Source organism: Corvus hawaiiensis, chromosome Z (genome assembly GCF_020740725.1).
Source record: "Corvus hawaiiensis isolate bCorHaw1 chromosome Z, bCorHaw1.pri.cur, whole genome shotgun sequence".
NCBI classification, from domain to species: Eukaryota; Metazoa; Chordata; class Aves; order Passeriformes; family Corvidae; genus Corvus; species Corvus hawaiiensis.
The window spans coordinates 13,690-37,696 of record NC_063255.1 but is presented as its reverse complement, the minus strand read 5'-3'; the positions used below and the strand labels follow the sequence as shown (position 1 = coordinate 37,696).

Below are 24,007 nucleotides of genomic sequence, written 5' to 3'. Positions count from 1 at the left end.
TAGGCTGTATGTAAATGCTATAGGATTTGTATCTTGTATTAGATTGGTTAGTGACAATTAGAATATTCAGTGCAGAAGATGATTTATTGTATTGTAACCAGGACTTCAGACATTCTCATTCTCATTCTCATTCTCTCTTCTATTCATTCCTCTCTTCCACTTCTACTCTTGCTCCTACTCTCTCTCTCTCTCTCTCTCACCCATTCACTCTCTTGCTCTCTTGGGCCTGCTCAGAGCTGAGTCTACCAGCTCTGAGCAGTGCCCCAATATCCACGCCCTTTACAATAAACCGACTGTGTCCCAAGACCTGCCTATAGAGATCTCTCGTCTCCATCCGTCACCGTCTACGTCCGGCCGTCCCGACAGGACCCCAGAACCCCCGAAACCTACACGGATGTTACTATTTTATTGGTTTGAATTGAGGGTAACCCCTCCATTTTCATCAACCTAAGTTCTAAATTGAGGGGGAAGCCCTGCTGCCCCTGCTTTTTGAGGGTTTTAATGAAGGTAAAAATCGCCCTTTCCCCATCATTTGAGAGAGTTGAGGAAAACTCCTCTCTTTCTGTTATCTTAGAGCATTAAATAGAAAGGGAGAACACATTTATTTACCATTGTATTGGTTTGAAATGAGGTGAACAACCCCCGTTGCCTCAGTTTCAGGGGTTAAATTGAAAGAAACTCCGGCTTTTCCAGCATTTGAAAGGTTTGAATCGGAGCGTGCCACCGCGTTTGAGGTCGCTTTGGCCATGCCCCGGCACCGAATGTCTCGCGCGGGAGCACTCCCGGCCGCTGGGGAATTTCTGAGGAGGAATGGGAATTTGGGGGCCGGGCCGCCGACAGGGACCGACGGAGCCGCGCCGGTCCGAGCCGCGCGGAGCCGAGGTGAGCGCCGGCGGGCGGGCGATGCGGCACGGAACCGTGTCGCCCCCGGTCGTCCCGCCCGCTCCGTGCCGTCCGTGCGCGGGGCTCGGGCGCCGCCGGGTCCCCCTCGGCCCGGCACCGGTGCCGCTCGGCAGGCGCCGGAGGCGGGCGGGGGTCTCCCGGCGCGGGGCCGCCCCCGCCTGCCGGAGGAGCCGCTTTCCTGCCACGAGCCGCGCTCCGCCCGGTTCCGGGAGCGCGGGGCCGCCCCCGGGCGCCGAGTGCCGCCGGTGCCGTGGGTCGCGTGGCTTTTCCGGTCCTCTCGCACTGTGGAACGGCGGCAGCCCGGAGCGAGTCCCAGCAAGGGGCGTTGAAGCACGCCTGCGGCTTGTCCGCTTCATAGCTTGCTTGTAAAGAGCCACCGAAAGGAACAATGGAAAAAAAACCAACCCCGATCCCCCAGGCTTTTTATCTGGGAGCTTAATTGGTATTGCTCTTTAACTGAGCCACGGCTTTAAATAATGAATGATTCAGCAGCCTCTGAGATAATCCTTGTCCCCTCTTTGACAAGATTAGGGTGAATTCGGCTTCTTAGGTTGTGTAATTAGCATCTGCTGTCTGAACTAACATTTGCTGTCTCCCAATACTTAACTTGTGCTTACGTGAGTTAGTTATTGACTGCCCCTTCTTCAATACCCCCCTTTTCTTCGGTTATTTGTAATTCTTTACAAACCTTGCATGTCTTTAAAGTAAGAACCCTTCTCTGTCTTAGTTCTAAGTTTATCCTTGTGCCATCGAGCACAGGCATCGTGATTCCAGGTACATAATATCATACGACAGTAACTACTAATACAAACCCCAAGTAACAATGCAATAACACAAATAGCTATTACAAACAATTGTTTAAGCCAGGATAAGTTGGGTAACCATGCTGTAAGTTTGTCTCATACCTCTTCAAACCTTCAAGAACTGTAATCTAAGGTGATCTGATGCAATGTTCGCTTTGGATAAATAATTTTAACAGTTTTCTGCGTATGACTATGAGACCCTTTATCCTAGCCCACCCATCTGTGCTCATTTGTCCCTTGTCTTCTTCTGTCCAATTTAAATCATCAGTATCGTATGGTGGGGTTTTTTTGTTACTTATAAGGATGCTAGAAGGAATTAGAGCTAGGGCTTGGATCCGAACCCCACCGGCCACTGCCTTTGCTGTTTTGTCTGCCATAGCATTTCCCAGTTCAGGGATAGCGTTACCCTGGAACTGTCCCTTACAATGCATTATAGCCGCTTTTGAAGGTTTTACCGCCGCTTCCAGTAACTGTACAATTTCAGTAGCGTGCTTGATTTTTTCTGTGAGGTAAATAAACCCCTTTCTTTCCAGATAGCTCTGTGAGCGTGTCCCACCCCAAAAGCATACCTCGAATCGGTCCCAATGTCGATAGGTTTTCCTTCGGCCAACGGCAAGGCTCGAGTTAGGGCTATTATTTCAGCCTTTTGAGCCGATGTCCCCACAGGTAACGGTTTTGCCTCAACGACAGCGTCTGCGGTTGTAACCGCATACCTAGCGAGCCGCTTACCATTCTCCACATAATCGCTCCCATCGGCGAACCAGTTTGCCGCATTTTCTAGCGGAGAGTCCTTTAGGTCCAGGCGGCCGGAGTAAACCGCCTCCACGGTTTCAACGCGGTCGTGCCGTACAGGCTCCTCAGCAGCCTCGCCCTGGAGGTAAGCCGCTGGGCTTAAAACGTTAGTTACTTGGATACATTCTCCGATTCTGCTAGGACAGCCTGGTATTTGAGAAAGCGAGATGGGGTTAACCAGTGATTTCCTTTCTGTGTGAGCACTGCTGATACCGTGTGAGAGACAAAAACAGTTATCTCCTGTCCCAGCGTGAACTTGCGAGCTTCTTCTACGTTCAGGATCACGGCTGCCATTGCACGCAGGCAGGCGGGCTGTCCTCGGCCGACCGCGTCCGGCCGCTCGGAGAAATAAGCCACCGGCCTTTTGTACGGTCCCAGTTTCCGTGCCACGAGTCCCAGCGCCAGCCCTCGTCTCTCACGTGAGAGCAACGGAAAAGGTTTAGTGACATCCGGTATGCCCAGTGTCGGAGCTTGCATCAACTCACGTTTCAGAGTTACAAATGCATTATTAGTCTCTGGTGTCCAGCATAGGTCAGTTCCCCCAGTCTCTTTTAGGAGTCGGTATAAAGGTTTCGCAATGAGTCTATAGTTGTAGATCCGTAATCTACGCCATCCCGTCGTTCCCAGAAAAGTTCTCAGTTCTTTGGTTCTTCAGTCGGCCAGGGCATTTGACAAATTGCCTCCTTCCCGTTGTCTCTCAAGGCTCTCTCCCCTCCTGCCAGTTCATACCCCAGATATGTAACTTTCTGGAGGACTAGCTGAGCCTTTTCAGGAGAGACTCTATATCTACCTAGTCTCAGAAAATTTAAAAGCGTTACAGTTCAGTTCTTGCAGTCTTCACAGGTCCTCGTTGCTATTAATAGATCATCAATGTACCGCAAGAGCGTACCTTCCCTTCCCCACGCGGCGGCATCCAGGCTTCCAGTTCCTCGGCTAATCGATCTCCAAATATCACGGGTCTATTTTTGAATCCTTGTGGCAATACAGTCCATGTAAGCTGGCTTTTTCTCCCTGTTCTGGGGTTTTCCCACTCAAAGGCAAAAATTTCCTGACCGCTTTCAGCTAATGGCAGACAAAAGAAAGCACGCTTTAAATCTAAAACTGAAAACCACACTCAGTCACTTTGTAATTTTGTGAGTAAAGTGTCCTCAGGTCCTGAACTAATCAATAACTTCCATTTGGCTTTTGTACCGGTAGAATTGGGGTATTGCAGGAAGATCTACACTCCCTCAACAACTTCTGATCGATAAATTTACTAATTATTGGTTCCATTCCTACTCATGCTTCATGCCTTAGCGGATATTGTTTAACTGACACCGGTTGTACCCCTTCCAGTAGTTCGATAATCACTGGGGGAGCCCATTTTGATCTCCCTGGAATTTCAACATCTCTTACTAATGGGATCATCTGATTTGTTATTTCACTATCTATGGGTATTTCTCCTTCTTTCAGTCTTGTTTGTTTGGTCGGTTGTTTTGTTGTTTTTTTTTTTTTTTTTTCCTAGGCCTGAGTTGGTCAAAGAATGGGTTTTCCCTTTATCTTATCTTAGTGGTTTAACTTACACTTTAAAGTCCTAGTCAGGTATCTTCAGGAGGCTTCTTTGGTTGTAGCTTCTTTCTACAGTTTTTGTTATAATAATATTCTTACTCTGCTGTATAATTCTATACGTTATGAAGGATTAGTTTTTATGATACAGAACTAACACACAAAACATTTTCATACAAAATGTTCTCATGAAAACATATCTTTACATCAGGGCTATGCTTTGTTTTCCAGGAGACAGATTATAGCACTCTTGTTATTTAATCTTGACACAAACTACAAACTGTGGCTTTATTTTTGGTGGGATTAAAAATGAAATGAATTCTCTTTCAAATACAAAAAACCAATAGGTTTTTCTTTTTTTCCTTTTTACCTCAAGTAGCCTTTTTTTCTTTTTTTGGTGAATAAATTGCCTTCATCCCATTCTGCACCTACAACTGAGATTGCAGAATGTGCTATAAATAGGAGGGGTGAGGAAAAGTTAAAACATCCTCTTAAGACATATGGCATGAGATTGAACAGCACTTTAGTTTGAGAGCTGGTAGAAGGCTTTTCCGTATCCCTCTTGGTTTAGGAAGGGGGACTCAATCATTTCTCATGTAGCATTTGCTTGTGTTTTGTCAAGATTCTTTAATTCGTTAATTAGAAAATCCCAAAAATTTAGCCAGATTATAATAATTTTGATGCCGTCTTAGGCACAACAGGGAAGGTTAGTCCATATTTGTAGGATTTCAAATACGTATAAATTCTTATACCAACTCTCAGGATAATATTGGTTGAACCAAATTATACATCCCTAAGACCTTAGCCACACCATTTTTCAGTAAAAAGACAAAACAAGTTAGACAAAAATTAAACTCGAGAATATGTAGAATGCTTTAACTACTATTTGATCTTGCAAAATCAAGACTTGCAATGAAAGTCTTTTGCAATGTCGCTTGCAATGAAAACACAAACAAATTACAAACATTAACCAACTGACAATGCAAGCAATTATGGTGACACTTTAAATTTCCTTGGTTTTCACACAGCTCCATCTCATGTGTTGGTAGATTCCTAGAAAAGAAAAGTGAAAATCTGGCCCACTAGACCGATTATTACAAAAGAAGTGAAACTTTGCGGGACTAACACAAAGTGACAGCGAAGCAACGGTCATCACATCTAGGCGTGATTTCGCTGCTTGCAGTTTCCTTGCTCTCAAACCGCTTTCTTTGATGTCGGGACATTTGACATTCCTAGAAAAGAGAAAAGAAACAAACTTCCCCCCCTGTTGGGGTCCCTCCCCCGCCGTGTAGCCCTGGGAGAGGGGCCCTGAGGGCACAGACACGGGGCTTCCCTGTCCCTGCTCAGCCTCGTTCCCATTGGTTGGTTTGTGTTCCCTGCGCGGGCAGAAGGACCCTTGGTCCCGTGACTGGAACAGTTCCTCGGCAGAGCACCGGCCATGCGGCTGGAGAAATAAACATCTCTCTGAAACAGCTATCAAGAATCTGTCTGTCCATATATATTTCCTTTCCACGGGACTCCTGGTTTGATATATGCGTGTTGCAGGATCCCCACTGCAACAAATGGTGGAGATTTGTGAGCAGAACGATCCCCGATCCCTAAGCGACTGATTTGTGTGAGTAAACCCTGGAAACTTTGGATTCCTCTTCTTGGTTTTGCTTTGCTATTCCATATCTAAACTATGGAGGAACTGTGGGAAGACTCTTGGCTCTCAGAGCCGCATATGGACATTTATCTTAAACTTAAAATGATTCTTGAACAACGATTTGTAAATTTTAGCTTGATTCAAGCTCAAAAAGAACTGAAACACTTCCTGGCATGGTTGTTTAAGAACTTTTTCTATGTTTCTTGGGATTTAATTCTTACCAAGGGCTTTTGGAAAACCGTTTGGACACAGTTAATACTGGAGTCAAAATATATGCCGATGGAAGAATATTTTCGTGAATATTATTTAGTTACTGAGACTGTTGAGCAATGTCAGCTGTGTCCTGGCGAAGGGAAGCGTGGCGCAGGGACCGTGCGGCCCAGGCCACGTGCACCGAGCGCTCTGAGAGCAGCAGCGAGGCAGTTCCCGCACGCGGGCGGAGCCACGCAAGCCGCAGTGTCGGTGGCGGAGCGAGGAGCGGCGGGACCCGGCGGTGCCTGCCCGGTCCTGTGCAGTGCGTGGTGGAGCGAGCCCCGTGAACGCCCGGCCGAGAGGGGCGGCGCGCGGGCAGCGGCTGGCGGCGATGGCGGTGGAACGGAGCCGCGCCCAGCCGAGACGCGCGCTGGAGCGGGGCGCGGGGGAGTCATCGCTCGGGGGCCCGGCCGAGACGTGGGTGCAGCGCCCGACATCGGCAGCGAAGCTGCGACCAGAGGAGGCGACGCATGGAGAACTGAGCGGCGCGGCCCGGCCCGGCCCGCGCAGCCCCGAACGCGACCCCGGGAAGAGCGCGCAGGCACCAGCAGCCCCGACAATTCCAACACGGGAGCGACCGAAGGAGAGAGCAAAGACGCAGCGAGACAGAAAACAGCAGCCACTCGGAAAAAGGAAAAGATCATAGCAACTAAGACCTTAGGGATAGTAAAATGGTACAATGTTAAGCAAAATTATGGTTTTGTGGCGGGGTGTGACAACCAGCAAGACATATTCGTGCATAGAACTGCTATTAAAAAGAATAACCCTGAAAAATGTATCCCAAGCTTGGGAGATGGAGAGGTGGTGGAATTTAATATTGTACTAGGGAGAAAAGGGTTACAAGCATCGCAGGTCACTGGGCCTGATGGTGTTTCTGTAAAAGGCAGTATATATGCAAAAAATCGTAGTCATGTTAGACAGTATCTCCATTGTAACCCCCCCTACAGTCTCCCTTTCCTAATCCCACCTTTCCCTTTTACCCTATGTCCTATTACCCCCAGTGTATTCCCAATCCGTTTTTTCACCCATGGTTTCCCTCACAAAACCATGCTTTTGCCAATTGTTTCCCCAAAAATCCCTTTCCAATGCCGAGTGGGGGATGAAAAGGGGGAGGGAAGAAGTTAAACCCTCTCCTGCCTCAGTTTCCCCACAAAGCATGCTCAGAGAATTCTGTCTCCCTTCTGTCAGCCCTAAGATGTTCCAGAGAATATGTTTGGACATTTAAAGACTCAGGAGGGTGGCTTGTTTTGTTTTGAAACTGTTCTTGTTATGTTTATCCAGTTGTTTTCATTCTCCTTTTATTAAAATAAAACGGGTGAGGTGTTGGGGTCCCTCCCCTGCCGTGTAGCCCTGGGAGAGGGGCCCTGAGGGCACAGACACGGGGCTTCCCTGTCCCTGCTCAGCCTCGTTCCCATTGGTTGGTTTGTGTTCCCTGCGCGGGCAGAAGGACCCTTGGTCCCGTGACTGGAACAGTTCCTCAGCAGAGCCCCGGCCATGCGGCTGGAGAAATAAACATCTCTCTGAAACATCTAGCAAGAATCTGTCTGTCCGTATATATTTCCTTTCCACGGGACTCCTGGTTTGATATATGCGTGTTGCAGGATCCCCACTGCAACACCCCCCCAAAAAAAGTCTGAGTGAAACAAGAGTTTAATTGCATTAACTTATTCAAGCGGAGTTTTAGTTTTTATTCTATGAAGTGCTTGTTGCACCACTTTTGTTGTCTCCCACAGGTTTTCGGTGGGGTTTCTTCCAATTGATTCTTCAGCAGAGGGAGCGAGACCGCTTTTAAAAGTTTTGCAAGAGTTGCAGTCTGTGAATCAGGCATTTGAGTTGCCTTTTTTCTTTTTTTAATAACCAATCGCATTTTTAGTAATCAATCATCTTTTAGTAACCAATTGTTCCTTATCTCAATTTTTTTTTTTTTTACCAAGTCCACCCCAGGAGTAGAGAGGTGACTAACAAATTAACCAAGGACAGACAGCAAAACATTCTCCCCATAGGTTTCTTTACAGCCCCCGCAGATGAGGCCGCACGACAAATACCTGGGCCCGCACAGGGACAACACCATCCCCGCAAGGCAGGAGCCGCAGAATCGGCTGCAGGATTAGAATCCGCCAATTCTAGTTCTCCACAATAAACCACAGACCGGTGGCAGGGGAGGATTCCCCACGAGATAGGAACTCCGGATTCGCCTCAGAACCGAAACCTGCCAATTTTGGCTTTTCACAACAAAACACAAAAGGCGCAGGGGCACCGGTGCCCTCCAAACAGGAGCCTTTCGGCTCCGCACAAGCGCCACGTAACGGGAGCTTTACAGCTCCGCACAAAACACCAAGCAGGAAAGGGAACTAAACACCCAAACCTATTCACCGCAATGTCCACGATTCTTACGACCTCTGCCATCACCTTTGGCATTGCTTTTGCCTTTTCCTCATCTCTTCTTACATACACTCGCTGTACTTTTCTAACCAGCTCCTCTCAAATTTCTCACTATTCTCTGCCGCGCTCCCCTTTAACATCATCTGCACTTTCATTTTCTGCCAAGTTCTTTATTCCTGCTCTTTCTAGTCTGATACCAAGCTCTCTCCTCTGGCAGCTTGGACACCACCCACTCCCTCTAGTAGAAGTACAATACCACTTTCTCTCACAATTAATACATGTACACAAATACAAGCTTCACAACTGTTTTCTCACACTTAACACGGGATTTCAAAAGGGAACTCAGATGGAGCTATATCAGAAAGGCGTCGGGGGTCTGGATGTTTTCAATTCAATAGCTAAAATCTTTCTCCTCTAAAATCCATCCCCCTTCGGACAGTAAGGTTGAATTCCAAACCGACGGTTTATGTGATTTACGCTCGTTCGCTCTTTGCCAAACCGCTTCGCTTTTCTCCGGCCGAGCCCGTCGCCGGGGTACGGAACCGCAGATAGAGCCTCTCGCTCGCTTCGTACTTTGACGGCACGTCTCATCTGCTCTCACGCAGCAGCAGAATAGCAACAGACAAAATAAAAATAGCTGTACAATAGCACACGACAGTGGGGTCCAACCCCTTAAAGGTACCTTTCACAGTGGGGTCCGACCCCTTTAGAAGTCAGGGTCCAACCCCTTAAAAGTACTTTTTTTCTTGCCCAGGACTAATTTTGGGAGGCCCAGTCTTCCTCGGGACTTTCAACCCACCCTCAGGGACTCGAACCCCGGACCTGCAGGTATTTCTGTGTTTAAAAGGAATAACAAATCCCTTAATTTGGTGCAGATGGTCCTTGTCTGCCCCCGCCATCAGCCGAAGGACAGCTGAGCTCCCCTTGAAAATTCAGGGTCGCGACCGGGAGGTCCGCTTAGCCCCGGATCCGGCAGCCCGGCAGAGAGGGTCCCGTCTCGGGGCGCCGGATGAATCACGCCGCAACCGGGCCAGGAGACGCTTCAGAGACAGAGTCAGAGAAGCGGGTATTTGCTTTATTTGGCGTGCCGGGCGCGCGGGGATCGCTCCTCCAAACGCACGCACCGGTGCTCCCTACAACACAGTATTAAGGGTTAAATTATGAATATTCATCACATTCCTTGGGACAGGTGCGGTTATACAAATTATTTCTCGGAAGTCATTAATATCATTAGCACACGGGCCACGCACACGCCGTACGTCCCGGCGGTCGCACCGAGGAAGGCTCGTCTTCTTCCTCGGGGGTCTTTCCGATGAAGGCCAGTAGTCATCCTCCCAGTGCACTTTTCACCTTTCTCCCTGGGCATGCGTAGTCCTTTGAGGAATGATTCAGCAGCCTCTGAGATAATCCTTGTCCCCTCTATCTTGACAAGATTAGGGTGAATTCGGCTTCTTAGGTTGTGTAATTAGCATCTGCTGTCTGAGCTAACATTTGCTGTCTCCCAATAGTTAACTTGTGCTTACACGAGTTAGTTATTGATTGCCCCTTCTTCACCAGACGGTGCCCATCAAACCGTGAGGTTCGTTTAAACCTCGTACGCTACTTTTTGAAGATGCAGGGTGGGTGAGGGCTCGTTGCCGTACTAGCGAACGGAATGCAGGAGGTTCTCAGAGTATCGGCATTGAAGTCGGAACGTTCAAGGATATCGGCGTGACGGTTCTCAGGGACGAATCTCACGCCCGGAAGCCCGTAGCGCGGTAGCGTAGGATACGACAAAGCAGGGCGTGAGGCACAGGCGGGGTAGGAACGGCGAAGCGCTTCATGCCGGCAGCTCAGTTTGGCGTCACCGATGTTTTCAGAGCGGAAGCGGATCGATTTGGTTCTGCTACACTGGAACGGGATCCAAACCTTAGAAAGTATTTCTTTGTCCTTAGGCTGAAAAATATTGCCGCGCAGTATAGGAAAAGCGTCTACGAAGGACGTCCGGACTTCAGGCGGCTCTCTCGAAAGCCGTTTACGGCATAGGCAAAGTTACGGCAGTTCAGGGAGCGGGTATCCAGAGCCAGCCCTACAGCTGCCGGCTACAGCTCGTAGGCACATCTGAAGTCGCTTTCTGTTCAAGTTACAAAACATTATATACTTTTCTTTGCCAAGTATCTTAATATGTGACAACCAATAAGCACCATACACAATACTTTTACATTTGCTTATAGCCTATCATAGCTACTACCATTACCATATTATAGTCATTATTATCCAATCACGAGAGTAAGTTACAATTTAAGCTTACAGTGGAAAATTCTCAGACCTTTCTTCTATTTGCCACATCGACGTGTCTTATCTGCCTGCAATATATCTCTTTTTTGGTAACAACATGTTTTCTAGTTACTTATGCTCTTCTTGAGACTTATTTACTTGGTGAAAAATAGGTCTTTGTTTGTAGTCACGTACCTTTGCCCTCATCCTAAAAATCTCCTTCCAACTCATCTCCAACCTTTGCCTTCTCAGCTATGCAGCGATCAGTAGCGCAGCAAAACATCTTTTACTCTATATCAAAACTTGCTTTCGTTTCTATCTCATCCTCAGTTTCTACATTCAGAGGTCTTTCTGCCAAGCCTCCAGATCTGTGTAATTCCCTCGCCAAACTATCCTCCTCCCCAACGGCGCAGCACTCGTTGCCTCGCGCCCTCAGTTCATCGTGGAAAGCATTTATTTTAGCGAGCAAACGTCGTTGCGGCAGGCGCAGCGAAAAGCAGAAGAATTCTCGGTAAGATCATCTCGGAGAGCTCAAGCGCCGGCCAAAACCTCGCCACGTTCCGCCGTGACGCCACCGAGGGAGGAAAGAGCGTGAGGTGCAAAGCCCCGAGCGGAGCGGTAGGAAACGGGAGGACCGAAGAGGAGTCGGGCTAGGTACGGATTTAAACCGGGCCGGGTATAGGAACCGCAGAGTAGGAAGAGTCACTTAGCTGGAATTAATTTGTTTCAGGAAGTGTCTCATCATATAGTCTGCAACTTAACAGTTCCCATGCCAGGAACTGTTAATTGTAGCAGAAGACAGCAAACGAAGCCTAGAGACTCGACCGGGACGCCCCAGGTCCCTGCCAGGCGCGGATTACAAAAAAACCAAACCCTGAGGTTACAAAACCACTAAAAGGTCATCTTACAAAACACGGGGGGGGGGGGGGGGGGGGGGGGGGAAAGCAAGCCTACAAATACACCAAAAAAACAGCCTACAAAAAAATTTTGGGTTTTGTTTTGTTTGTTATTTGTCTGGTATTTTGGAACAAAATACCAGAATAACCTAGTTCAAAATCCTAGAAACCCAAATTTCAAAATACCAGAAAAACAGTTTCAATAAACCACAGAACCCAGTTCCAAAATATTAAAATAATCTAGTTTCAAAATACCAGAGCCCCACGTTCAGAGGCAGCAAAGTAACCCAGTTTCAAATTGCCAGAACACGTTCAGAAATACCAAAGTAACCCAGTTACAAATTACCGAGTTCCAAAATACCAAAGTTACCCGGTTTCCAAATATCAGAATACCGGGTTCCAAAATACCAAATTAATTCCATTTCAAAACAGCAGAATATCAAGTTCCAAAATATCAAAATGACCCCGTTTCCAAATATCAAATTTTAAAATACCGATTTTCAGATGTCTTGTACAGGCAGGATTCCCAAACCCACAAAAACACAGTATTGTCAAAATGGGATCTGTGCTACCAAAATGGGTATTTTCTCCTCTGAAAAGCTTTCCCATAATGACCATCAATAGATGCATTTTTTAAAATTGTACAGCCAGATGTACAGTGTCATAGGTTAGCAAGCATAGTCCCGGAAGGGACGTCCTTGCTAAGGGGTGCTTACAGTTTCCTCTGGGAACTGACAGAACCTATCAGCTGGCCAGTTTGAATATGGACAATTCTCTAAGCCACTTACAGTTGTGACCGCCTCTGTGATCCACATTTAAGAATAGGCAAACTCCCCCTCCAAGCTCTCTCTCGTTTCCGGTGCTGGCACAGGTGGCTGCGGGGCCCGTGTGGGGGCCAGCGGGCCGGGCCGGGCCACGGCCATCCTGGAGTCGATGGACCTGTTCCTGCCGTGGACCCCCCCCCCCCCCCCCCCCACTGCCTTGCCGTGGGCAGCCGGAGCGGCTCGGCTCTCCCCCCTCTCCACTGTGATAAGAAAAATTCAACATTCCAGCTGCAAAGCTGCAAGGCCGAGGTGAGATTAACCCTTTTACTACTGTGAAGAGCTGAAAACCTGAGGGCAGAGAGAGAGGAGATGCTTAAAGCTGAAATTCTGTTGTGAAGCTATGATATATCAGAGTATCCCGTTGTAATTTCATGAAGATATGGGGGGTGGAGCGTTCCACTCGTAAGCAAAAGCACCTGCGCCGAGATAGGCAGATGCTGACGCCGCTGTAATTTCATGAGAAGTTTGGACAGGGAGAGATGGACCAGATGAGGACTTTTGCTCCAAACGGGAAAGGAGAAAACCTCAGTCCCTAGAGATCCTCCCAGAGATAGTCCTAACGATGAAGATGATGAAGACCCTTTGCTCCCAGGGAAGGAGAAGGGCCTCTGTTTTTGTTTCTGAACGGCTCAACCTTAAAATTGTACCCCAAAAAACTTCAAGAGCGGACCCTCGAAAGCAGTTGCGGGAAAACCTGCAAGTCGGGGGAAGGGACTCACACGCAGGCAGAGAGACTCCTCTTCCTAAATGGACTGAACAATATTTGGAAGTGGGAGGCTGTCTCGTTGTGATAATGTTTTCATAGCACGAGCAAGAAGAGGCTTCTCTTTCTAAATGGACTGAACAAGGTTATTATGGAAGTGGCAAACAGACTGAACATCTTAAGGGTTGTCTTTTTCCATTGTCAGTGGGAGAAGGGAGGAAGGTGGGGGTAGGAGGAGAGTTCTGAAGGTGGTACAATTTTTTCTTTTTTTTCCCTCTTTTAGGTCTGTTAATAAACTTCTTTATAGTCTTTCAAGTTTGGTGCCTGCTTTGCATTTCTCCTAATTCTTATCTCACAGCAGATAAACAGTAGTGAGTATTTTGGAGCAAACCACTACACTAAATTGGTGTTTCTGCCCGGTTACAAACCGAACCCGCGACATACAGTAAGACTTTTACTTCAAAAGCAACACTCGTAGTAGTTTTCTGCTTAGATCGTGTCTGCAAGAATCGGCATTTGGGCGGAGAACTGCGAGTGGGACCAAAGGATGGAGTAAACCCTCTCCCTGCAGATACACGAGGAAAGACCGAGCAGCAGGGAAAGGGAGTATTTATAAACAATATCAATATTTCACTGAAATTCAGGGCGGACCGGTGATGGGGGGCGCTCGGGTTTGGCCCCGGCCTGCCGGGATGGGCCATAAATGACCCGGCCAAACCCTCGAGGGCCACGTCAAACACTTCAAAGGAAACGGAAGTCAGTAACGATTACGGAAGAACAATTACCGGTAATCGCTTGCGATCGGTGGGGAATTTCCTCGGTAAGTACAAGCCTAGGACATAGGGAATTTTGGAGGCGGGATCCCAATTTTGGCCACGTGCACCCGGACGAGAAGGCCGGTCCTTTTCCACGGAAAGGAAAGCCCCACACCCCGGCGTTTCGGGGGCGGACGACGGCCCGCATAGGGGAGGGAACGACCGGCAGGACCTTTCTCCGCCTCATCCCCCCGCTCCGAGGCGCGGGCAGCACCGAGCGCGACCGGTGTGGTTGAGGAGGGGGCGGCTCCTGCCAGAGGTCGCTTTCATAGGGTTCCCCGGGCACACCTACGCAGGGAGCTGCCGGTCAAGAGGGGCCGACGGAGGCGTCCCGAGAGACGCTGCGAGAACAACGGTCGCGGCACTCTGCAGGAGCCGGGGAGCGGCCGGATGCACCAGGGTAAAGAGCATCGCTTCAAGAAAACACCCAGGGAAAAGCTCTCGTGCCAAGGGGCGGCACCTGAGCGGGTGGGGCAGCATGTGAGGTCCCTTTCATCTCCCCCTTTTCCATCACTGTAAGGTTTAAATTGAGGGGGAAGCCCCGTTGTCCCTCCTTTCTAAGGGTTTGAATTGAGGGAAAAATCCCCTTTTTCCAGTGCCAGAGAGTTTTAAAGTGAGGAAAACCCCTTTTATCCCAATAGCTTAGGGGATTAAATTGAAGGGGAGAAGCCATTAATTTGCCATTGTATCGGTTCAAGTGGAGGCAACTCCCGCCCGTTTCCTCATTTTAAAGAGTTTAATCAAGGAAGCTCTCCCTTTTTGAGCATTTTAAGGATTTAAATTGCATTTCAGGGCGCTCCTACCCGAGCCCCGGTAACCGAACGTCGTACGGGAGCGAGCCCAGCACGGACCTAATAGCACTTAGGAGGGTATTAAGAATTCTTATTTTTATTTATCATGTATATAGCCCTAATTAGAGGTTCCAAGGAGAGTTACATCATTTTACACACAATACAATTACTATTCTTCTCTACCCTACTTAGTCACAGGTGGAGTACTACTCAGTAATCACTAAGGAATAATTATGCAAGTTAGCAACAAATTATCTAGCTGCGTTGCCAAAACACAAAGTTTGATTTCTTACCAGTCGGCCACCCTTTTGCTCAATATAAAAGCAAGAAAAGAAAGCATTGTCATTTCCCTGAAGAGTTTTCTATCAAGCCCTTTACTCACCTCAAATTTGAGTCAGAGGAGCCAAACAGTGGCAACTCCTAGGAGGGCTTTTATACCTTGCAGGATTTGGCTCCTCCCTTTTCCCTGGGCATCATGGGAACGAGAGGCGGGCCCAGCCAGGGGTATATTAACCCCAGCCTTTTGCAAGGGAAGTCATTCCCTCTCTGGGAGTGAGTGGGGTAAGAGCTCTCCTCTCATTTCAGTGATGGGGATCTTTCTGCTTAGCTCAGCTCAATTTCAGCAGGTTCTTTTGGCATCTGAAGCAACAGAGGCTTCGAAGACATCGGGAAGAAGATACCTTTGAACACAGTGAGTATTTAAGTTCACTCATTCAGGTTGCATGTTTAGGGGTGGTAAGGTGGGTTTTATAATTTCTAGTTTTGTGCTAAGGTTTTTTTTTTTTTTTGGAGCAGTGCAACTTCCTGCTATTCCAGGTTGTGTTGAGTGGGATACTTCAAATTTTCTCAGCAAATTCATTGTGTCCAAAAGGGGATCTGCCTCATGTCATAGGTGGTGTCCGAGATTGAGGCTACCGATAGGGAAGTTGAGGATCGTGACCGGGAGAGGGAGGGCGAGCAGGGTAGCGGGTTAGGAGTTACGGCAGGGGGGGTTTCGAAGGCGGCACGGTGGGAAACGGTGTCTATTTGGGAGCCGCTTAAGGCTTTTCCATAAGCACGGCGGCCGCATTTATGTATTTTACGGCACGCAAACGCGTCCCGTGCGTTTACGGAAACGCCTCGTAGCTCTGTCCCTCGCTACCCTGGGTGCCTAGCGTAATAGCAGCCGCAGCCTTAGACCAGGGATGAAGCCAGGGCCTTGAGCATCTAGGGGCACTTAGGAGCGAGCGAGCGGCCGACTTGTTGCGATTTTCCACTAAACTCATCCTTTGATCTTGGTTTTCTTTATTGTATCCGACTAAGAGACAACGGCCCGGCGAGAGCAGGAACTTCCCGGGCGGCGAGAGCCGGCCTTCTTTTCTCACCCGAGGCACGTTCGCATCCCCGGACGTCTGAGAGATAAGTCAAGGGCTCTGACCCACAGAGGGGGTGAAAGCGGGGTGTCGGGTCGGGACTCGCCGGGAGGGATTTTTGAGTTAGCTTTGGAGATGGAGATATCCAAGAAGGGGCCCCTCGGCCCACATAAAGGGAAGTCTCGCTTTCGATCGCAATGCCGAGGTGCGCAGGGCGGAGCGATCCCGGTGCGTGTCGTGTCACCTCTATATTGTCGTGTTCTGTGTCCTTTGGGCGTCTCGTGTCGTCCGCCTTAGCCCTTCGATGTGCTTGCCGTCGTTCTTTTCGCAGAGAGTTTTCTGTCCTTGTTATGTCTCCTCGTTTGTCATCTCCTGTGTCACGGGTGCTTGCACGGGTTTGGCCCGGAGCTGCTCCGCCCTGCCGCATACCCTGGCACGTAGGTGTAATAGAACAAGGCCTGGGGACTTGAAATTTGTAACATAGGTTGTAGCTGGGCTCTAGATGATATTCCCAGATTTACACGAGATGGTTGGAAGCCGTGAAATTCTCATGCAGGCCGTTGACTTTTGTCATCGCTTTCTTGCAGACTCAGACGGATTAAATCCGTGGCAGAGCGCCCCATACCGGGTGAGGGGATTCCCGCAGGAAGGTCGGTCACCGTTTGTCTGTGCCGGGCCAGCGTAAATGGTGGCTGTGTTACAGCATTGTTCTTTGTCTTTGTTCCTAGGAGGTAAAGCCAGATCTCAGCAGTCAAGGTCAAGTGAGTGAGGTAAGCGGTGACCGGTGGAAGGAAAAAGTTGTTATTGCTCGGGTGCCGAGTGCCGGTACTCTAAACTTTAAGCGGCCGTCGTCATTTGCGCGTTTTAGTCGGTCCACTCGCGTTACGCCAAATCCCCTCACCGACCGGCCGACAGAGCCGGCTTGCCGCCCTCGTGAGCCCTCCCAAAGTGTTATGGGACTCTGCAATGAAGCCTTTACACTTTCTGTTCCGTGCCTCGGCAACGGCGGAGGAGTTGCGGCGAGCCGGGGAGGGAGGGAGGGAGGAGGAGCGAGGGTCCCCTCGAGTTCAAGCAATTCCACAGCACCTTGTTTCTTCTGAACCCAGGCATACCCCGCAACGATGGCGTCGGCCTCGGAGCGTGGGTGAAGCGTGCCGCCGGAGGACCCCGGCCTTCTTAGGAGACGGTGAGTAGCGGAATTGTCAGGTTTTGGCTGACGTGCCACTAAGTTCACATACCGATGTTTGGTTTTCTTCGTTGTAGCCGACTAGGAGATGGCAGGAACTTCCCGGACAGCGAGGTAGTTTTATTTTGCACCGGAGGCGGATTCCCATCCCGGATGTCCGAGAGATAAGTCGAGGGTTACGACCCACAGAGGGGATGAAAGCAGGGTGCCGGGTCGGGCCTCGCCGGGAGGGATTTTTGAGTCGGCTTTGAAGGTGGGAATGTCCCAGAAGGGGCCCCTTAGCCCACATAAAGGGCAAGTCTTACTTTTGATCACAATGTCGAGGCGGGCAGAGCAGTCCCGGTGTGTGTCGTGTCACTTGTCTATTGTATGTTCTGTGTCTTTTGGGCATCTTGCGTCTTAGGTCTTTTTCCTTAGCCCTTCGAGGGGCCGGCTTATCGGAAATGCCGGGCATCGTCCTTAGCGTCCGCGTTCCTCGGCCGGGTGCCGATACCGTCGGACCTTTGATCGATGAGCTCGGATGCACATTGCAATCGCATCTCCCTTTAGAAGCGTTGAGTCAGAGGTCTTTTATGGTCTTGTTCTGAGGTATATTCACAGCTGTGCACCGCAGCGATCCATTACAGAGGATTAGGACTTGTCAGAATGCAAAGAGCGGTAGAGGATTCTGACCGTACGATTCTCGGGCATCCATCTTTGCGGTTCTCGGAATAAGCCCTTCCGTTAGCATCTTCTTTGAGCCTCGTCGGTCTCGCCTAGATCATCTCGCTCCGCATTCTCTCGGTCCTGGCAGTCATTCCTCTTGCCAGAGTTTTCTCTCTTCATTGCGTCTCCTCGTTTGTCATTTCCTGTGTCACGGGTACCTGCGTGGGTTTGGCCCGGAGCTGCTCTGCCCTGCCATGTAGTCTGGTGTATAGGTGTAGTAGGACAAGTCCCAAGGCCTTGAAATCTGTAATGTAGGGTGTAGTTTGGCCTCTAGCTGGTATCCCTAGATTGACATAGGATGCCTGGAGCTGTTAAGTTATCATGCGGGACTCTGACTTTTGTCATCGCTTTCTTGCAGATGCAGACGGATGAAATCTGTGGCAGGGCGCCCCAGACCGGGCGAGGGGGTTCCCGCAGGAAGGTCAGTTGCCGTTTGTGTTTGTGGGGCAACTGTAAACAGTGGCTGTGTTACAGCATTGTTCTTTGTCTTTGTTCTTAGGAGGTAAAGCCAGATCTCAGCCATCAAGGTCAAGTGAACAAGGTAAGAAGTCACTGGTGGTAAGAACCACTTGTTATTCCTTGGGTGCCATGTTCTGGTACAGCTCTAAGCATCCATTGTCATTTGTGTGTTTTAGGGGGTCCACTTTTTTTATGCCGAACCTCCTCGCCGACCGGCCGACGGACCCGCTTCGCCACCGTCGCGAGCTCTCCGGAAGTATTACGGGACTCTGCGACGAAGCCGTTACATTATCTGTTCCGAGGTACCTTCCGGTACATCTGTGGCCGTGGAGTTGCGGCGAGTCGAGGAGGGAGGGAGGAGGAGGAGGGAGGGTCCACTTAAGTTTCAGCAACGCCACAATACCTCGTCTCCTTTTAACCCAGGCATACCCCGCGACGACGGCGTCGGCCTCGGAGCGTGGCCGAAGCGTGCCGCCAGAGGACCCCGGCCTTCTTAGGAGACGGTGAGTAGCGGAATTGTCAGGGCTTTGGCAGATGCGCCACTAAGTTCCCGTAGTGACGTTTGGTTTTCTTTATTGTGGCTGACTAGGAGACGACAGCCCGGTGACGACAGGAGCTTCCCAGAGGGTGAGCCGGCCTTCTGTTGTGCCTGAGGAGGATTCCCATCTCCAGATGTCTGAGAGATAAGTTGAGGGCTACAATCCACTGAGGGAATGAATGTGAGGTGTTGGGGCAGCGCTTGCCGGGAGGGATTTTTGACTCAGCTTTGGAGGTGGGGATGTCCAGGAAGGGGCCCCTTAGGCCACATAAAGGGCAAGTCTCACCTTTTGATCACGATGCTGAGGTGCGCAGAGCAGAGCAGTCCCGGTGTGTGTCACCTTTCTATTGTATGTTCTGTGTCTTTTGGGCATCTGCTGTTGCAGGTCTTTTGCCTTAGCCCTTTGAGATGCCTATCGGAAACGCTGGGCGTTACTCTTAGCGACTCTGCTTTCGGCGCTCCTCGGCCCGGTGCCGATACCATCGATCCTTTGACTCGAGAGCTCGGAGGCGCATCAGAATCGCATATCTCTTTAGAAGTGTCGAGTCGGATGTCTTTTAAGGTCTTGTTCTGAGCTGTATTCACAGCTGTATGCTGCAACGATCCATTATAGCGGATTAGGACTTGTCAGAATGTGAAGAGCGGTAGAGCATTCTGACCGTACGATTCTCGGACATCCTTCTTTGCGGTTCTCAGAATAAGTCCTTCTTCTGCCAGGGTTCTTCGAGCCTCGTCGGCTCACCGTCGGTCTCGCCTAGATCGTCTCATTCCTCGTTTTCTCGGTCCTTGCGATCGTTCTTCTCGCCGAGGGTTTTCCCTCTTTGTCGCATCCCCTCCCTTGTCCTTTCCTGTGTCACAGGTGTCTGCACGAATTTGGCCCGGAGCTGCTCTGCCCTGCCGCACGGTCTGGCGTACGGGTGTAATAGGACGAGGCCCGGGGACTTGTAATTTGTGATGTAGGCTGTAGTTTGGCCTCTAGATGGCAGTCTTAGATTGACACAAGATTGCTGGAGCTGTTAAGTTCTCACGCACCCCTTTTGACTTTTGTCATGGCTTTCTTTCAGATGGGGAGGGATTAAATCCATGGCAGAGCGCCCCGGACCGGGCGAGGGGGTTCCCGCAGGAAGGTCGGTCACCGTTTGTGTTTGTGGGGCAAGTGCAAATGGTGGCTGTGTTACAGCATTGTTCTTTGTCTTTATTTTTAGGAGGTCAAGCCCGATCTCGGCCATCGAGGTGAAGCGAGCGAGGTAAGCGGTGACCGGTGGACCGAACTAGTTTTTCTTGCTCAGTTATCAATTTCTGGTGCGGCTCTAAGCGTCTGTTATTTTTTGTGCATTTCAGGCGGTCCACTGGCAAGATGTCCCGGCCTGGGATGCTGGCAGCCAGGTGGGTGCAAGCTTAAGGTATAGGTGCAGTGTACTTTAATTGGAGGGGGGAGGTTGGGATTTCAGAGTCTTTCAGGGTGTTTTTTGCTTTGTTTCTTTGCAGGTGCTGCTGCTGCCTTGGACATGCCAAGAAATAGACACAATCAGGTGAGTTGGCCTTTAAGCGGGGCAAGTAATAGGTGAGCGGTATGTGGCGGTGAACTAAGCATGTACCTTTTTGCCTTGCAGGTATTTTCCGGGCCGCCTCTGGAATCGGATGAAGATTTGAGGTGAGCCGGGGTACCGGTGTGGATGACCCCCGGGGATTAATATTCTCGAGGGCCACGGTGACGTTTTCTGTTTTGTCGTCTTAGGTACCGTGAGCAGCTGCAGAGCCGAAGTTTGGAAGCGGCAGGTAAGCGATGAGCCTCGGCACTTAGGAGGGAGGGAGGCCTTGCGCAAGGGGTGGCTTTTGGGACGTCTCATCGCGGTCTGAATTTTTTTTCTGAATTTTTGCAGCCGCCGAAACAGACCCCGGGGACCGTATCGACATCCACGGCGCCCGTGCGTTCATTTCCATCGAGGACGCAATTTGTCGGCTCGTCTTCCGAAAGCTAAGTGTCGGGACCGGTGGTGGGGGACAAGGGAAAACCCTTTGGAATTGCAAGAGGCAATTTGAAGTTAGCTTAGAGGAGAGGGCCGTAGAGGCGTAGGTCCCTCGGAAGTAAAGGGAGAGGGTTTCTCCTCAGCATCGCCCGACCTTTTGCCGGGCGGGACGGTTCCGACCCGTCTCCGCGTTCTCACGAGCTTCGCGTCGTCGGCCTTCTCCGAGTCTCGACGTCGTCGCGGATCTTTTCGCCCGAGGAGCTCGCCTTCGGGTCCGGAGCGATCGTCCCGGTCCCCTAGCAGTTGTTGCCTTCTTCTCTAGGCCTACTGAGTGAGCTTCTTGAGCATCCTCTTAACAGCTTTGGTACTACCTTCTTGTAGGGACTTATGTTTTGCCATCATGTGCTATTGCCATAGAGCTTTCTTTCCTTTGGCATCATCAGCTTCTGGCTCATCTTGCATTAGGAATCTTGTTACCATCAGGTGAAACTGCTGGGCAGTTTCAACTTGTGTCTGTGTTCTGTAGGTTGTGTCTATGTTCTGTAGTGTCCATTGTCCTCTGTGTCACGGGGCTTTGTTGCATGTCAGTGATTTTTTTTTTGCATTGTTCTGGGCTGTATTGCCTGTACTCTACTTGCCTACTTGCCCGGATGGGGCTTATTCTGGCATCTTTACCTTTTTACTTCTTGAGAGCGGAGGAAGTACGCAAGATGTTCTCATCCATCTTCCTTCTCAGTTTTGGTCCTGGCTTCTTTTCACATACCATTCCCTTGGACTTCTGTAGGGAGTGTATCGGACCCTCCCTCCGTGACCGCAGCATTTCAGTAGGTTCCATCGCCTCTAAGCGTATCGCGCTTGAGAACTAATCTTCCGGAGACTTGTCTCGAGCCCTCGCGTCATCTTATTTTAATTTGGGGTGCCGCCCGTCCGCGCGCCGCTTAGGGTCGGAGCCGCCCCGCCCCGGCACGTAGAGTCACAGTTAGGTAGAACGGTCATAAAACTTAAGGGTTCATCTATTTTCTATGGGGTTTTGGGCAGCAAATTTATGGGCCCGGCGTGGGGATAACTCCTAGCCACGGGCCGCTCTCCGACCGCTTCACATTTTCCTGCAGGTCCCGAGGCAGCTTTGGATCTCCACGGTCACCGACGCTACCGATTTTTCCCCGAATCTACGGCTCAACGTTGAGGAGCGGCAGCCAGGGAAGATGTATCAAAGTATCTTCACTGGTGGAGTGTTTTGATGAATGGCTGCAGTCAGTGTGTAAGCTGAAGAGCATGAGACTGTCTGTATCTGTGTGTGAGAGGTTGTGTCTGCCTATGTGTTTGTGTTTGCCTGTGAGAGTGTGTGTGTGGACTGGGTCTAACCTTGTGTGTTTGGTTTTTGCCTTTCAGGTTTTCAACACACTTTTAAATTTAGAATAAAAAAACCCCAGCTGGGGGGTTTTTTTTTTTTTCCCCCCGGCTGGGTTTTTTTTTCCTCGGTCCCGGCCGGTCTGCGAGGCGACGTTCATCGCCAAGGTTTGGGTGCGGACCGTGCCGGGGCTGGGGTTTTGTCAGGCAGGACGATTCGGAGGCTCTCGGGAACCCTGTTCCCGAGGGGCCAGGGTGAGGAGAGTGGTTGAGCTGACGGTGGGATTGTGGGGAAGCTGAAAGAGGTGTGAGAGTGTGTGTGTGTGTGTGTGTGTGGAATGGTGTCTAACCTTGTGTGTTTGGTTTTTGCCTTTCAGGTTTTTCAACACACTTTTAAATTTAGAATAAAAAAACCCCAGCTGGGGGGTTTTTTTTTTTTCCCCCCCCGGCTGGGTTTTTTTTTCCTCGGTCCCGGCCGGTCTGCGAGGCGACGTTCATCGCCAAGGTTTGGGTGCGGACCGTGCCGGGGCCGGGGTTTTGTCAGGCAGGACGATTCGGAGGCTCTCGGGAACCCTGTTCCCGAGGGGCCAGGGTGAGGAGAGTGGTTGAGCTGACGGTGGGATTGTGGGGAATCTGAAAGAGGTGTGAGTGTGTGTGTGTGTGTGTGTGTGTGTGTGTGTGGAATGGTGTCTAACCTTGTGTGTTTGGTTTTTGCCTTTCAGGTTTTTCAACACACTTTTAAATTTAGAATAAAAAAACCCCAGCTGGGGGGGTTTTTTTTTTTTTTCCCCCCCGGCTGGGTTTTTTTTTCCTCGGTCCCGGCCGGTCTGCGAGGCGACGTTCATCGCCAAGGTTTGGGTGCGGACCGTGCCGGGGCCGGGGTTTTGTCAGGCAGGACGATTCGGAGGCTCTCGGGAACCCTGTTTCTGAGGGGCCAGGGTGAGGAGAGTGATCGAGATGAGAGTGATGGTGGGGTTCTGTGGAACCTGAAAGAGGTGTGTGTGGTGGATGACTGTTATGTTCTCCCTGTGGTGCTGTTGTTTTGGGTTTCCTCTAGCAATAAAACAAAATGTAGCAAGTTTTCCAGAAATAGAATAATTGTTATATTTTATTGATATGTATTTGGCTTGTGTTGCTCTGTATTGGTCTGTATTTGTGTTTGTTGCTGCATTTCCATGTATTCCTCTGTATGCAAATTGGACTTTTACCAGTGTGTATATGGATTGTATTTGTACTTTATTTGTATACATTGCTGTTTCTGTATATTTTGCTAGAGTGTAAATACAAAAATCCATTCAATAAAGTTGAATAAACCCTAGAACCCTAATAAAGATACCCAGCCTCCCCCCCCCCCCGGCGCCTGTCTTTCTTTGGTGTGGTTTAGTCATTTTTCCACTGTATTTCTTGCTTTGCTTTACTTTTTAGTCTATTCCTCACTTTACTGTTCTCTGTCTATATTTCTGTGTCTGTGTTTCTTTTTGTCACTGTTTCTACCTCTGTCTCTCAGTTTCTCTTCTTCTCACTCTCTCCAATTATGTTTCTCTCTAGGTTTATTTTCCTATTTCTTTTAAACTATTTCCTTGTTTGACGCCATTTCTTTGCTTCTCTAGAACTCTGTTTCTTTGCTTTTCTATTTCTCCTTATTGCTCTGTTTCTGTCCTTCTCTATTTTTCTCTTTAACTCTGTTTCTTTGTTCCTCTGTCTTTATTCCTGTGCTTCTCTACTTTTCTCTTTCCTTTTCTCTCCAACTCTACTTTTCTCTTTCTCTCTAACTTTAACTTTTCAACTTTACTTTCCTCTTTCTCTCTCTTTTAGCTTTGCTTTTCCCTTGCCCTCTAAC

General features: G+C 49.6%; 1 long non-coding RNA gene across 3 annotated transcripts; it reads left to right on the top strand.

Annotated features, from left to right (window-relative positions):
• Positions 1-762: 762 nt before the first annotated feature.
• LOC125320581 lies at positions 763-11,214 on the top strand. Of its 3 annotated transcripts, none has more exons than XR_007201199.1 (3): positions 763-882; positions 3,333-3,490; positions 9,077-9,323. It is a non-coding gene; the product is annotated as an uncharacterized LOC125320581 (long non-coding RNA). The 3 variants fall into 3 exon arrangements; XR_007201200.1 differs by lacking the exon at positions 763-882 and adding an exon at positions 11,063-11,214 and having other exon boundaries at positions 3,301-3,490; positions 9,077-9,150; XR_007201201.1 differs by lacking the exon at positions 763-882 and adding an exon at positions 10,909-10,983 and having other exon boundaries at positions 3,301-3,490; positions 9,077-9,150.
• The last annotated feature ends 12,793 nt before the right edge of the window (positions 11,215-24,007 follow it).